We start from the raw sequence: 2,823 nt of genomic DNA on the forward strand, positions 1-2,823 counted from the left end.
AGTGAATACACTTGTTTGGAAACACAGACTACTCTGAGGGGCTGGTATACTTTAGAATTTCATCTACACATTTTTCCAATTACTACATTTACTGTCCAGTTGCCTTATATGATCCCGTGCCTAGGAGCCCAGAGAAATTTGGGATTGAATTGGAAATGTCTTTGGACATGACAAAGAGGAAATTCTCCTCCATTATGAATGGAAGGGATCACTTTAGTGCTCAATGTCTGTTTGGCTACCAAATGTATGGAGTGCCTACAGGGATCACAGCCTTTTGCTGGCTTTTTAACCTTAGGTCGTTCTCTTCCCCTCTAAATAAAAATTGGCCTACAGTGTCTGATAAGGATTCCTTGGTCTGTATACTCACAGACCATGTGAATGAATAAGCTCCTGTGAAATTTCTTGCCCATCTAACCCCCCGTCAATGTGTCTTATGATTCTAATAAAGTGGCCATGAGGATCTACAATTGTAGACTTCCATATAAGTCAGAAATTTTCATCACTCACTGGGATTTACCCTATAGTACTGCAATATGTACTTCTTTCTTATTCCCCAGGATATCAAAGACACAGATTTTATCATGCTGTGTGCCTTTCTAAGACAAACGTGGGAAGGAAATTGTGCCCATCTATTTATACTTTACTTACTTCTGCCCAGTAAACTAATAATAAACAGAATTGGTGATCCTTAATGGTTAACATCCAATGAGACATTCTGAAAAAATGAGTGGCATATAAGTGATTACAAAGTAGAATTAATCCTCCTCTTTCTCTCTTTCTCACTTTCACTGCCTTATCTAGCTTGGTAAGAAATGCAAGCAGTTACCTGCTCCATGTGTAAGCACACATGTGTGAGGCTACATGGGTCAGGACACATAGCAAGCTCTACATGTAAAAACTTAGTATGTCTCCCAGTTGCCTCCCTCCATACTCCTGCAGCCCTACACACACACACACACACACACACACACACACACACACACACACATCACATTTGATAGTGCTACTGCTAGTGACTACGTGTGTAAAACAGGCCTAGGGTCCTTGGAGAAAGCTTTGCAAGCTGCAGTCTTCCCAGTAGCATAACTCTCTACACAGGCATATCTCAAAATCTTGTTTGGGGGTTATTGAGTACTTGCCTGCTTCACTAATAAAGTGAATATCCTGATTTTCCTTTATTTGCCAGTGTACTACATCTATTTTATTTGAGGGAGAATCCAGAAAAGACTGAATCTTAGTTCCTCTCTCCAACTTAGAAAAGCTACTAACAATTCATTCCACAATTCTCTGTGTTGACAACCCCAGTAAATAGTTTAACAAAAGAAGTAAAGAATATATGAGCTTTGAAATATTCAGTCTTCAAGTTCATTGATATTCTTACTTGTGCTCAGATCTCCAATCTTTATCTACTATGTTTTTGTAACATCCAACTCCAAAAAGAATATAACCTCATGATGAGGGCTATTCTTGTCTGAAGAAGACTCTGAGACTACAAACTCTCACCAAAGAATCTTGATCCAACAAAATGCTACATATCTAGTAAATAACCACAGTGAAAGATATAGTCTCATGTAGAAAGTACTAAAAATTGGTGTGGGGGGAAGGTTTGTAGCAGGAAGCACAATAACAATACCAGTGAATGGAAAGGTAAGATTTCACTCAGGTTATATTGATCTCAGGTCTCCAAGGAAACAAGTTGAAATGGGAGTGACAGTGTTGGTGGGGGTGCTTGACCAAAACTATCAATGAGAAATTGGACTGTGACATCACAGCGGAGGAAAGGAAGAATACAAATATAGTTGGAAAATATATATATAGTTGGAGAGCAGGAGATCCCTTAGGGTATTCCTAGTACTACCATGCACTGTTATTAAAGGCAATGGGAAGCTACAATCTAATCAAGGCAGAATGACAAATGGTCCAGAACTTCCAGGAATGAATGATTGGTCATCCCCACTCTCATTACAAAAATCTGTATTAATTCATACTCACTAGAGAAACAGATTTAGTGCAATATATATAAATCCATACTAACATAAAAGATTGGCTTACAGTGGTTGCACACAGAATCAAGTGTGAAAAAATATAAAAGGGCTGTCTGTGCACTGGACAGCTAAAGGACTGAATGGAAGGTCTGGGACTCATTTTACTGCCCGGCTGAGTCTGTGTAAGGAGCCTAAACATCAGTGATAGCAAACTACAGTCTGTGCTACAAGGAAGGAAATGATGTCTCAGATGAAGGTGAAGAACAGAGATTCTCCAAAGAAACAGAAGTGAGCCTTTGTTCTTCAATTCCCTTTTATAACACTCAGACTCCAGTCCTAGCCCAGGCCCGGTGAAGGTATGGGAGAGCTTTGGGCTACCCTGCCACAGCAAGACCTGCCGGTCCAGGCCCAGGCATACTGTAGGTGAAACACTCTTCTGCACCCTTGGGAAGCACACCACAACTTGGCAGCAACCCCCTGCACCCTACCCGCCTAGTGAGAATTTCTGCAGCGTTCTGGAGACCCCCAGATCCAGTAATCGCCGAGGCCCAGTGAGTGTATGGGAGAGCTTGCACTCCCCACTACACCAACTGTCCCCTCCAGAAACAGCTCACTCCTGGCATACAGGCCTAGAGTAAACCACGGCAGCTTCAATCCCTGCAGAGAGACTTGGAGACAGAGCACCCAGCTAGTCCAGGGGAAGAACGTCTTGTCAGAGGGGCACAAAAGGTTCAATCCCAAGAGAGGCAGCAGGAAAGAGCTGAGCACAGGAGCCAGACCCAAAACAAGCACAACTGGATAAGCCAAAACTTTGTAGATCTGCACCTGCATTGCACTA

Source organism: Octodon degus, unplaced genomic scaffold (assembly GCF_000260255.1).
Source record: "Octodon degus isolate 3935 unplaced genomic scaffold, OctDeg1.0 scaffold00063, whole genome shotgun sequence".
NCBI lineage: Eukaryota > Metazoa > Chordata > Mammalia > Rodentia > Octodontidae > Octodon > Octodon degus.